Here is a 13,515-nt window from a genome sequence, read left to right on the forward strand (position 1 = left end):
TTGTCCGAAATAACATATCAAATTGAAAATGCATCAAGCTAATCAATCAATTAATCAATCAATCAATCAATCAACGAATCATAAAATAAACACACACCTTTCCATACTAGTCCCTGCAAAGGCTTCTCCCTCCTCCAACATTCCCCTGTCTTTCTCTGCCTCTGGTTCACCTGTTTGTTTAAATTACATAACCCTGCCCCCCCAAACATGTAATATCTGTGCAAATTAAATCTAAGACCTTTTAATTATGTAATTTAATATTTTTAAATCTAAGACCTTTTTAATATCCTGCAGACACCCTGATCCGTTATGGTACCGTTCACTGAGCAGAAGGTCCACCACAGCTTTTATCTCTGAAATACAGCCTTTTTATTACCATCACCTCTGTAATATGTAGCGCCTTGAGGCTATGTTACTTATGTAATAGTAATGGCTAGGTTACTTAACACTTTGTAATAATAACGACATCGGACAACTTCTCTCGTGCTGGTTGTTTATTCCCTGCCGGATTCAGACTGACGTTGTACAGAACATCACGTGACTCCCCTCCTGGACTATGGTACCCGGGAGGGGACAAACTCACAACAAATACTACAACCTCCATCAGCCTCCTCTCACCTCCAGGTCACACATCACATCTGGTGCAATTGACAATGTTTCTCTTCAGTGGTCCCTCAACCCACTCATATAGATGTGGAATCAAATAGCTACAGATTATATCATTATATGGTGAATTTTGCCACACATCAATGACGGGACTGAACAATTAGGCAACAAACAAGCAAAACAGGGACTATGCAAAAAAGCCCTGCAGGTCCACTAGATGGCGCTGGGGTTATGTGGCAGAGCATGTGAGCGGCGCGGCGCATGAGCGGTGCGGGGAGCGGAGTGGGCGGTTTTCATGTGAGTGACGGAGTGGGTTTTAAAATGGGTCGGCGCGACTTCTGGAGCGAGAGTTCTCCTCCGCTCCAATCCGCTCCGGTCCGCTCAGAAACTGATTTAATATACATGTAGTACAATGCCAAAGCAACAGGTGGCGATGTACAAACATGAAGGCCATTTTCAACCAATGAGAAGGATGAACCGTCACTCACATCCTGCTAGACCAAAGTAGAATCCGCCATTGTTGTTGTTGTTAGCTTACATGCTAACGTGAATGGCAGCGACCATAGCATTGTGGCTAGGCTAGCTACCGTCGCTTAGTAGAGCTAGTTGAATGGATATAAACGTTATTCAACATTGCAGAATGGGTACAATTACAATACGGCTCAATACAAACAATTGTTAAGGGGCCCAGGGGGTGTAGACTGTTGTAGTTTGGTCAAATCAAGCTAATTGACATCATGCTCCAAAAAAATAATATTCTGCTGAGCGAGCTGTGGAGCGGGGAGCGCTTGATTCGTAAATGAAGGTGAGCGGTGAGCGAGCGGTGAGCGACTTGGGGGCGGGGTCAACATGAGCGATTAGCGGAGCGGAACAAGCCGTCTAGAGCGAAGAGCGGATTTCTCACATGCTCCGCTCACATGCTCTGGTATGTGGTGAGGCAGAGCAGAGAACCACCTGGGTATGTGGTGGGGCCAGTGTTAATTTTGTTGACTAAATTGATGACGAAAGATGTTCGTCAATGAAGGTTTTTTTCATAACGACAACGAGACATGACGTCACGTTGTCACGTTATTGAAGACCATGTCACGCTAATGAGACAAAATTGTTTATTAAATATCGTTGACCACAACTGAGGACACGAAAATGTAATTTACAAAAACCAGGACGAAATGTATCTTTATGTATGTTGATATTGTTGACTCAAACAAGACGAGACAAAATAATTATAACTTTTCTTAATGCCATCGTCCCGACTAGAGCAGTGTGACCGGGAGCTCCGTTATTAGCATTAGCTGGAGCTATTTGAAAAGCTAGTTTTAGCTGAACGTTACCTTGGCTAAAGTTGGGACTATTCATAATCCAGCTGCAGACCTGCAAGCAAAGTACAGCAAGTTGGCAAAGGAGTATTCCAAGGTAAATCACTTATTCACCAGTAACGTTACAATGTTTGTATTTCCATCTAGCTTGCGTTAACTAGTGGCTAAGCTAGCTCACGCTAACGTGGTCACTGATTGACCTCTCGCACACGATTAATGACATAATGCAGACAGCCATACCGGTGACAATGTTTAGCTTTTAGTGCCAAATGATAAGAGTCTGAGGCGGAGTCTCAAAAGAGAATGTTGAATATTTATTTTGCATAAAAAATCACAACAGTGCCTCTGCAGTAGCAAACCTAAACGGAGCAGCCTGGATAGGAAGGGCGCAACAACGTATAATGTCCGTGCGGAACCAACGTACCAACAACCATTCCATGGGTGAACTCATTGAGCTTAGTTGTCAATTAATGATACTAATACTAATCTATACAATCACCTGTTGTTGAATAAATACCATTACTTTCTAGTTATTACTAAAAAACAGTATATATATAAAACTGTAGCTGTAAAAAAGAAAAGAGAAAAAAGTTGTATAATTTATATAATATAATATATATATATTTTTTAATGTATGCACTGGTATCGGTAACCAGACATAGACCACCTCTAACTCTAACCCCTAACCAGACCTAGACCACCTCTAACTTTAACCCCTAAGTTAGGGTTGTGACTTAGAGGTGGTCTAGGTCCGGATAGGGGTTAAGAGTTGGTCTAGCCCTTTACATCCATCTATCTAAATAATAATAATACATTATAATGAATGCTTAACTACCCCTAAGTTACCCTAACCAGACCTAGACCACCTCTAACTCTAACCACTAACCAGACCTCTTCCATGTGGCACTTTAACACTGACCTCAGAATGTGATTTTAATATAATGTTTTTATGCAAGCAGATTTCAATCAGTGTGTACTACTACTAGTACTACTGTGTGTTCTGTTTACTTAGTTTACAGTATCCTGTTATAGAATAAACCGCTGCCAGACACAGCAGAGAGAGAGAGGACAGACATGACAGAGAGGACAGACACAGCAGAGAGAGGACAGACATGGCAGAGAGAAAGGAAAGACACAGAAGACAGAACAGAGTTCAGCATCGTCTCTCTGGTCAGAAACAACGTCACCACATCCGTAATGCTCTCTTTGATGGATACATTGGACCATGTCTACACCAACATATACTGTAGGAGCAACAATACATTGGACCATGTCTACACCAACATATACTGTAGGAGCAACAATACATTGGACCATGTCTACACCAACATATATATACTTCCTGTTGTGAAGGATCAGATTAAACCGAATATATATATTTATTTATGGATATATATTTAATAGTATTTGTATATCGTTTGATATCCCTTGTATATTCCTTGTACATATACACTGAATATCCCTTTAGTCTACTAACAGCCCATAATAGTTTCATTCTCTCATTGGACAAGAACTTGGTGCCAGCAGCCAAGCCCCTTGGTTCAAGTTCAATCGTGCCGACGAACATGTCGTTACTAGCCCCGGTTCCGCGTAGGAATACGTCTGCCGAAATACGAATGGTACTATTTGTTCACAGCGCATATATATATGGCGCAAGTAAAGTAGAACTTCTTTTTAGTCCCTTAGCCCTTAGTTCTTTTACCCTCCAACCTAGTGGCAAGACGTTAAGCCTCACCCACGATACACGTGTGGTGCAGTATGGTCAACTTGGCCTCAGAATGGCATTGAGACATCGTGTGGATTAATAGTTGAATTGTCATAGTTTGGCACTATACCGTCGAGTGGGACGTATTTCTATTAAGTTAATAATAGTCTATTATGTATGGTGCATCGTTCGGTTAGAGTTATAAAGTGAGCAGTACCCCCATCGTTTCCTCGCGTTATCTAGAGTCTTAACCAGGCTGGGCAGACCACGTGTGGTGCTTTCATCCGAGGAGTTCTGGGCCAGGACGAGTGGACCTGCACATTGGATTACCTTACCCGGACGACGGCGAGCCCTACACGGCTTGGATTATCTACTTGCTTTGGGTGCTTTGATTATGCCATGGATAACAGCCAACACTGGTAAGTGTTGGAACTACCCCCGAGAGGAGTCCAGGTGAGACGGCGCTCTAACCCGAGTGAGGTCGCCTCACGTCTCTTCGTTGTGGACCGGCAGCTACCGTCTACAAGAGGGCCCAGCTGTATTCATCTGTGGACCAAGGTTCTGTGGGCACCGTGTTCAGCACTCTGAATTCTCCCAAGAAATCGTTGGCCAGATGGGATATCGCCAGCGGCTCTCCTAACCCCCCCCCCCCCCCCTACTGACTTACAACCAGCGGGACCCCCTTTAGTATATCCAGCTATAATCATTTAAGTACCATCGCTATAGTTCCCTAAAGAACCAGGTTGTATACTTGCTTCCTGCGTAACCAGAGATTGGACATTCAATGTTGATTTGCCTACGAATACTCATTTGCCTTACAAGTGCATTCAAATCATAAATGTCATTAAGTGAACGTTGTATATACCGTTTGCTATATATTAAATATTCGATTTATACATTTGTGTGGACTTGGTTTCATGGTGGGAAAGTGTTCATCATATCTATATCATGTACTGTGTGGCCAGTAGTTAAAGTACATAAAGCGGTAGTGGTTTAATGATACCATACTTATCAATACAGTCAGGGAATTGTACCCCTCAGTTACACTTCCTGTGTATCACTTGTGCCACCGAATCAGATTCCCCTAGGTTAAAAAATAAATACGCAATTTAAATCAGAAAATGTTCCATGTTGACTATTTCTGACAAGTTTTTTTCCGTTAACTAAAAATAGACAAAAATGTCATCCGTTTTCGTTGACTAAATCTAGACTAAAACAAAAAAGACAAAATTGAGACAAAAACTGACTAAGACTAAAATGCTCAGACATTTAGTTGACTAAAACTGACTAAACGAAAAATAAATGAAGATAACTAAATATGATGAAAACGAAAAAGGGCACTTGACACATGACTAAGACTAAAACTCAATGAAAATAGCTGCCAAAATTAACACTGGGTGGGGCAGAGCACCACCTGGGTATGGGGCGGGGCAGAGCACCACCTGGGTACGGGCGGGGCAGAGAACCACCTGGGTATGTGGTGGGGCAGAGAACCACCTGGGTATGGAGCGTGGCAGAGCACCACCTGGGTATGGAGCGGGGCAGAGCACCACCTGGGTATGGAGCGGGGCAGAGAACCACCTGGGTACGGGCGGGGCAGAGCACCACCTGGGTATGGGGCAGGGCAGAGCACCACCTGGGTATGGAGCGGGGCAGAGCACCACCTGGGTATGGAGCGGGGCAGAGCACCACCTGGGTATGGAGCGGGGCAGAGAACCACCTGGGTATGGAGCGGGGCAGAGCACCACCTGGGTATGGAGCGGGGCAGAGAACCACCTGGGTATGGAGCGGGGCAGAGCACCACCTGGGTATGGAGCGGGGCAGAGAACCACCTGGGTATGGAGCGGGTCAGAGCACCACCTGGGTATGGGCAGGGCAGAGCACCACCTGGGTATGGAGCGGGGCAGAGAACCACCTGGGTATGGAGCGGGGCAGAGCACCACCTGGGTATGGAGCGGGGCAGAGCACCACCTGGGTATGGAGCGGGGCAGAGAACCACCTGGGTATGGAGCGGGTCAGAGCACCACCTGGGTATGGAGCGGGTCAGAGCACCACCTGGGTATGGGGCTGTTACAACCACGGCCAGAGCCTCTCTCTCCCCTGCTGCTTCCACGCCCTTATATGGGCAGCTTCCTACTCCAGCTCCCACACGTTGTCACCTGGGATCAATCGACGCACCTGAGACTCGTCTGCTCATCACCGACTCTGATATGAGCCCTACGCTTCCTGCCACTCACTGTCCGAGTGTTGCTTCACCAGCCGTGGTACTAGGTCCCTCTCTCTACTGTTGCTTGCTCTCACTCTCTGTTTAATCTGCCGTGCTCTAACCAGTTCTCTCTGTGTGTAGGACTACACGCTCCCGGCCTGCGGCTCACCCCGAATCACCACCAGCCTGAGCTCTCCCTGGGAATCACAAGGTCTGAACTCTTCCTGGGAATCATCTAGCCTGGACTCTTCCTGGGAATCATCTAGCCTGGACGTTGGAGTGACCTTCCTCTCACCTGTCCCACATTCCAAACATTCTTTAACCCTGTATGCATGGTACCTTTGAATTAAACAACCTAAACCGCCTCATTCTCCTCTCCCCTGTGTTCTGCTTTTGGGCTCAAGTTAACGCTATAACCTGGGTATGGAGTGGGGCAGAGCACCACCTCAACCACCTCAGCCTGATCTCACTTAACTCATTGGGCGCCATACCCGAGTAAAGTCGGGTTATCTCGCCAACCGTTGAGCACCAAAACCCGAGTATACTCAGGTTTTGATCCTTTGATCTTTTCTTTTGATCCCCATTCTATACAGTCAGCCAGAGCCCTTTAGATGTCCCTGGCTCATCTGCCTACGTTGGAATTACAATGACGATCGAATCTCACCAGGTGGCAGTATCGCCTACCTTTTGTGATAGTCTAGTTCAGACAGTGTCTGTCCTGATCCCTTTCTGTCCTGACTTAGTCTGAGGGGGAGGAGCTCTTGCAGAGCAATCGCTAGGAGAAACCCTGAAACATCTGTAACAATCACACTGTCATATTTTACCGGACCTTAACAAAGTGTCGTATATTCCTAAATGAATATCTACTGTTAATTACAGCACACATGAGGGTGCTAACTAGAGGGAGAGAAGGAGAGTGATATTAACATGGTCCTCGTCTGACTTTCAAAAATAGCCAGTAGAGAATAAGCTTGTATAGCCAGACAACTAGGAGCTATGGTCCAATACTCATTTATTTGTAGAGCGGCCAAGAGTGGATAATGCATTAGTTACATACAGGAATTAATTCAGCATAATACATGATTGTACAAAAGGATTGATGAGGTAAATCACAATAGCCCTTCCACGTTGGCTCTCTACATCAAGACAGTATTGCACATAAATATTAGTCATGTTATGTTAATGAACTGAGAATGTACTAAGTCATACACATGGGCACAACCTGGTCTTAAGGTAGGAATCTGTACATGTTACTCTAACCAACAATAAGAGTCCATGATTCTACTCACATGTATAACAGCACATTCTCTGGTGGATCGATGGAGGCTCAGCCGGACCCCCCTGGAGACGGGTCGGTGGGCTGGCCTCCCAACTAACTGCACTGCTCCTATACTTATAGGCCCAAAATGACCTTCCTATCTTTCAACTGGTTCAACCAATCACAAGTATCTTAAAAACAGGCAGTCCTCTTTGGTGTCTTCTTGCAGGCGGTCCCAGTCAAATGATCTCCAGTGTATGGTTTTGTTTCACAGTTGCCCAACTGTCTTCAAGACTCCTTGAATGTGTCACAAACAGTTTTAGCATGAGGGGGCTTTTATGACCTGTGTCTCCAACTGTTCTTCTAAATCCAGCTGAGTAAGTAGTTTTAGCATGGGGGTTTTGCCTGAAGGCTCTCCAGAATGTCACACAACACTGCCACCTGCTACTGTTTGTTCCATCACTCTGAGAGTCCATGTTAGGAACTATTCCCACAGATATTTTCAGTTTTCAGGGTTAATCTAACATTTTGATTATGAAATCTCAGTCAAGGGTACCACAATTCCTCCCTTTGACATTTTACTAATGTCATATACACGTACCTTGACTTGATTTCTATACATACTAGCCATTCAATTTTACATAATAACAAAATCATACATTTTGAATTTTTCTCAATTTTTCTTCTCAATTTTTTCCATTCTTCTTTCGTACATCTCATCAATTCTGGCCTTCTTGTCTTCTTCTTTTCCCACATTTGCCCCTGACTATGATTCCCTCCCGGGAGTCCTGGTGACCCATTCATCCAGATCCCCATTTAACCTATTCTGCCTTAATGAAACAGTGTTTACCACTCTTTCATCAGGCCTTGTTCCTCTGGGCTCACAGCCAGAGGTCATTTGTTGAAAACAATTAAAACAATTTAATCTAAACATTACACATTAAAGTATAATCAATCACAATTTTTTTAAAACCCAATTTCCTTAAGTTACAGAATCCTTTCACATGATCTGGGGGAGACAACGTCATTAGTATCATAATATTTTCATTTTACATTCATTCTCTGAAATAATCTCTTCTTTCTGCTAATTCTTTTCTTAAGATAGTACAATCACATTTGCATAATCAATCAATTGCTTCCCACCTATCCTCCCCCCTTATGACCCATACAAGGGTCATAATCTTACCACTCTGCCTTCGGTTTTCACAGCCCAGTCCGGCAGAGGAAAGCAGATTTTCAACGAAAAATTCCCTTCACTTACTCTCCTCACTCTGGCCATAACCTCACTATGTGAATGCGTATTAACCGTCCCTGCGTTGTGTAATTTATCCGCCCTTTGTTTGCGCGTCCTACCAAATCAATGTGCACAAAACAAAGCCCATCAGTATCTATTCAGTCTTGTCCCTGTCCCCTACAGTCCAATCACAACTTCATAACTCCCCAGAGAACCTTGTTCACACACTTTCAGCACAGCCCTCAGACCGGCTCCGACCCCAGGCCAGGTCACATGCCCCAGGTCCAGTCATCTATTATCTCATGACAACCCGTCGTCAGACGACTCCTTTAGCGTGGAAGTTCCTCCAAACTACGTCTGTTCAGTTTTTACAACCTGGCCCCCCCTGAATGGGGTCGGTATAGACGGGGGTCTCCGTGTACAAGAATTCTCTCACCACAATTTGTAATTGACCACCAATGGACTGCCGAGTAACAGGGAAAACGAAATCCTACGTTACCGCTCTTATGTAATGTATTCATGTGTCTCCCACCGCTGATCTGCAATCCCCCTCCTTGACTGAGCTGTTGAGGAAACAAGCACAAAGCAAATCTTTTTACACAATATGTCAACATACATAAGGGAAGCCATTAATTCCATATCGCTGCTGTCGGGACAAAACCTCATAACTCCATTTTTTGAATATTTTTTTTATTATATAAATCAACTCCGTAGATCATCCTCCATATGTGTGTGTGGGTTTTACAAAGTTTAAACAATGGGAAAGCATTAAACCGATCATCTGTCTAAACCTCCTAACTCTATTCACCCTCAAATCTGTGTTAGTTTTTTTCATCTGCTGAAAAGTTGGGTTTTTGGAGTTATGAGGTTTTGTCCCGACAGCAGCGATATGCAAATCGTGGTGGCACTACTCATCTTTCATCGATCTGTCCCAATGCATCCCAGCCTTTAACAGTCCTCTCCCGCCAAATCATGTAAAACAGTTTGGGAAAAACAAAAAACAAACAATCAACCAAATATTTAAATATATCACATCCTTCTACCACATGTCTTGCAACTCCATTCATACCTAAAACAGTAAATCAATAAAACCAACAAGCTCCAAACTTCACACCAAAAGTTATCAGAAAGAAAATAAAAACCATGTTTCCAAAACCATCCATCTACCTCTATCATCAATTCTCACACACACCCTCAATCGGAACAGCATCCTGTCCCTGCGACCTGACACCTAACGCTTTGACCTATTCAACCCTCTTACAGTCCACACAACTACAGATCAAAAATTTAGAAAACAAATCTAAAAATGTACATTCACGCTCACTCATACATACAAAAAAATTTAACTTAAATGAAAGTAGTGTATCCGTACCAACACCACCACTGTTTCTAAAATAAAACTATAAACCTTGACACTCAACCAAATAACATGACATAAAATAAACGCTTTCATCCAATTTCTCATAGTTTCACAACACATTCAATCTTGACCTTCAGAGTCCTCAGAAAAGAAAGAAAAACAAAAAAACAATCAAACATCACAATTCAACATCATCCACACATTCTGAGCACACCACAGTGGCTGTTACCTTAAACAAAACAAACTCTTTCATTCAAATGATATGAACTGAAATAAAAAATGACACCCACGCTTCTTCTTCACTCCTGCATCAAACGCTTTGACCCTTTTAACCTCCTTCCAGTTAAGAGTACCCTCCTCCCGTTCGGATGCACTCCTTCCCCTACTTAGATGCACCTCTCCCCGTAAGGTTTAGGCAGTCCGCTACGACGGTACAACCAGCTCCTTTCTTAGGACTGCCTTGTCCGACGCCGGCCCCTCTCCCCCACAGAGATGCAGGTCTCCACTTCCGGCGGTAAGGTCTCCTCACATGAACAGAAGAAGTCCCCTTATTTTACCTTCAGGTGCAGTTTAAGGCTGGGTCCCTTTCCAATCTCAGGAGAGACAATCCAGATTCCTCTGAATTGACACCCCTCATCCCTCTGCTTCCCAGCATTTTCTTTTCAAAAACACTGATCACAGAAGCACAGCTCGCCTACTAACCCTGTATCGGCTAGTAAGGTTACTGTGGCCTGACTGTACATTGAGCCAAGTGCATTTATGCCCATACTGTCCAGTCACTCACAGTCCCACTTCCTGCGTTTCTGTGACTATAAGCAGGGGTCATAACGCTCGCTCTCCTGACCGGCTGGCGACCCAGTCGATAGCGACCTCATAGTCCGTCATCAAGTCAGGACCCCAAGCGGCTGACTGTCCGTAGTACCTATCAGCCACTCAGTTTAGAAACCGACGGTCTTGTCCCCACCCCGCTTGCTCTGGGCATGGACATTTTGACCGTTTTCGCCAGCCTTGCCTGTTCACGGCAGGAGCTGTGCCCCCTCCGGTGCACCGCCCTGCTCCTAGGTGTGGACTGTCGTCCACGTACCACCCAGTGCCCACACCAACTTACGTGCGACGTTTCCTGGGCCGACTAGGCGGTACCACAGTGGTATGTTAATGCATACCTCGTTACGCACGAGGGCCTTCAGTAACTCCCCAGCACTATATGTTGTGTTTAACGTGCGCCCAGACTCTTGCGAGCCCACTGCCGCCTGTTTTGGGCTAGAGGTTCGGGGTGCCTAATCCCCTCCCTAACCCAATTTAGCCCATCTCATATTCCTTGTACTCTGTTCTCTGGTCTCTGTCCACATTCCCTTAACAATTTGTATGTATTTAGCTGTACTATTTTTAATCAATCAACTACTCATCCCCCCTTGGTTAAAAATATCCCTGTCCAAATTTGTGTATGTATGTTTCCATTAAAGTCAATAATACAATCTACCCAGTTTATCTGGTTTTGTGAATCCCAGTTTATAGGCAATGCATCCATCAACTACCTACCCCTTTGACAGGCACACTGCAATGTTTGCAGTCTATTCTCAACTTCCTCCCCTAAACCAACCACTGATAATTTTACATCTCTTCCCCTGTGTACACACACTTGTAGTAATAACAACCATAAACAGAACCACTTCCAGATCACCTTTACAACATAAAGCAAAAATATACACACTCACCACCGTCCCCTGAGCGAAAATGAACGAAACAGCGATCCACACATGCGCAGTAGCAACCGATGCGACTATCACCATAAAACACTTAGTTTCAACATTGCCACGACAACCTAAAAATTTGCCACGACATCCTAAACATGCCACGACATCCTACCGCGTCCACTACTACTCCCTAAACATTATTTCCCATATTCTAATCATCCCATATGTCGCCCGTAATCTCACAAAACAGCCGCATGCAAGCTAATAGCCTAGCCAGCCTTTCCTAGGTCCCACAACATGACGTCAGAAGCGACCAACTTTTGCAAATAACTCCCAATCAACGTTATTATCACACAATCGCTTCACACATAAACATCGCTCACCTAACGCCACCATGCCGCCTCTAACCATAATATTGCATGAGCCCTTTCCACGGCGCTATCTCCCAAACTCTTACAACTTACACATGCCTAAACAACTACTTTAAAAGAACAAACTATCATAAAAGAATTTAAAAACATTCTCATATATCAACGCCGTTTACACAGATCAACACGAATCCTTTCTCCTACCCTTCTCTCCGCCTGGCTCCATGGGCGCTTTCACACTCTCCACGCAACACCATGACGTCATCATCCCGCGACTTCTTTCCTCCACCATATTTATCGTATACAATTGTTACCGCATTATATATAACCACTAAAAACGGCCACAATCACCTTAATGAACGCCTCGATTCGCTTCTTAACAACAATTGCTCTCACAGTGTTTCGTACATTTTTCCACATCGTCGCCCTAACATCTCTAGAATACCGCAGCTCCTCCACAGAGCTAAGCTAGTTAGCCCCAACTCCAATATGATTCACAGACTAGTATTGATCTGATCCACGTCACAACATAACAACCTTCGTCAAGCTTGCTACTAATCACATACATTTACACAAATACATAAATACAAAAATACAAACAAACCGACCCCCCGTACGAGACATCGATTACATGGCGCAACGCTATTAACCTTGGATTCTTGTGTAAGCCGACTTTTCATCTAAAAATGTATCACTGAACATCCGCTAGTGTCCTTTTTCTAAATACCCCATTTTTTCCTAATCTCCCGCATCATACACAGTTCCTCCGAGCGGCGAGCCCAGTCATATACTTAATAATACAATTTCGTCCCACTAACAGGGTATAGCCTCCCACATTTACACACTCCTCACACTTCATACCTAACCCTACACTACATTATTTTCCTTAAGATATGTCTGACTACCCCGCATTATCCACAATTTTCTAGCCACTCTCAGTCCCGCTTCCTGCATCTCTGTGACTTAATCCACGTTCTACCACTCCACGCCGTCTCCTTCAAATATTTTACCTAAACTAAACTATATGCCTTGGATCACCCAAGCTTTTCACTTCCACCAGACAGACATACAGATCCGTACACTTTCCCTCACTTAGGCCTGCTCTATCCACGCAGCCTCCTAACTCGACATCTTGTCAATCATTTCCTCAGCGCCGCCTAACATCAGCCCTAGCTTGTCCCTACAATATGACTAATAACTCTTCGTCGGGCCGCCGCTTCTATATAATCAACAAACAATTCACAAGTTCCATCCTCCTGCTCACAATGACATGGCACAAATACGCTGCTCGCATTTACTGCAATAAAACTCAAAACAAGCAGGTCGACAGCGGCCTCCTGTTTCTAATAACAACACAACCATCAAAAAGCTCATGATTGCCCCTTTACTGAACAACAAGCGCGCTGCCTTTATTTTTGGACAGTCTAAATCTAACATCACTCCACCAGTCCCGTACAGGCCTAGGCCTACAGATATTTCTACAATGGCATGCAAATGTATTGATTCTGATTGGCTGAAACCTGTCGAGCAACTAGAGTCTAAACAGTCCACCCTTGAGTCTAACCCTCCCACAACCGCATTTCTTTAATTACCGCGTTTATTTTATAGCAATAGGGTTGGGTGGCTTGGGCCATTGTAGAAAAGCATTAGACCACTTAAAGTTGTGGGTTAGACTCTTTAGATCACGCCTAGGGGTAGTTGTTAAAGAGTCTAACCCACTCCTCCTCGTGATCTAATGCTTAAGCAGCCTACATAGGTAGGTTTAGCA

Source organism: Notolepis coatsorum (genome assembly GCF_963971535.1).
Source record: "Notolepis coatsorum genome assembly, chromosome: 2".
NCBI classification, from domain to species: Eukaryota; Metazoa; Chordata; class Actinopteri; order Aulopiformes; family Paralepididae; genus Notolepis; species Notolepis coatsorum.